Genomic DNA, 441 nt, shown 5'->3' with positions numbered 1-441 from the left:
TTATATGTATATAATACTTAAGCAATAATATCAGAGAAACAATATTTATGAATTCATAAAAGTTTTTGAATTCATTAAAAATGAGTCTAAACTATATATTTAGAATGATTTTTTTTTAGAAAGGAAGAACTCTTGGGGTGCACTGAAAAAATGAAAATTGTTTCTAATCAGCACTTTTCCCCTTAATGAATCAGGCCAATGAGTTGGTATTAAAATGTGCATTTATAAATAGGCTTCTGCAGACATGTGACATTACACACCTGCCTGAGAGCTTTAAATTGCAAATGCAACTTTTTCTTTTCTTTTCTATTTTGTATATTTATGGCAATTGATAAAACTGTTTTTTTTTCATTTTTTTCTCTTTTTATTAATTAAGGTATTGTATATGTGTCTTTATCCCCCCCTTGCCCCCCCCCCACCCCCCCCCCCACCCCTCCCCCC

The sequence above is a fragment of the Myotis brandtii genome, unplaced genomic scaffold (assembly GCF_000412655.1).
Source record: "Myotis brandtii unplaced genomic scaffold, ASM41265v1 scaffold546, whole genome shotgun sequence".
In the NCBI taxonomy this organism is placed as follows: Eukaryota; Metazoa; Chordata; class Mammalia; order Chiroptera; family Vespertilionidae; genus Myotis; species Myotis brandtii.
Note: the sequence above shows the minus strand (reverse complement) of the source record.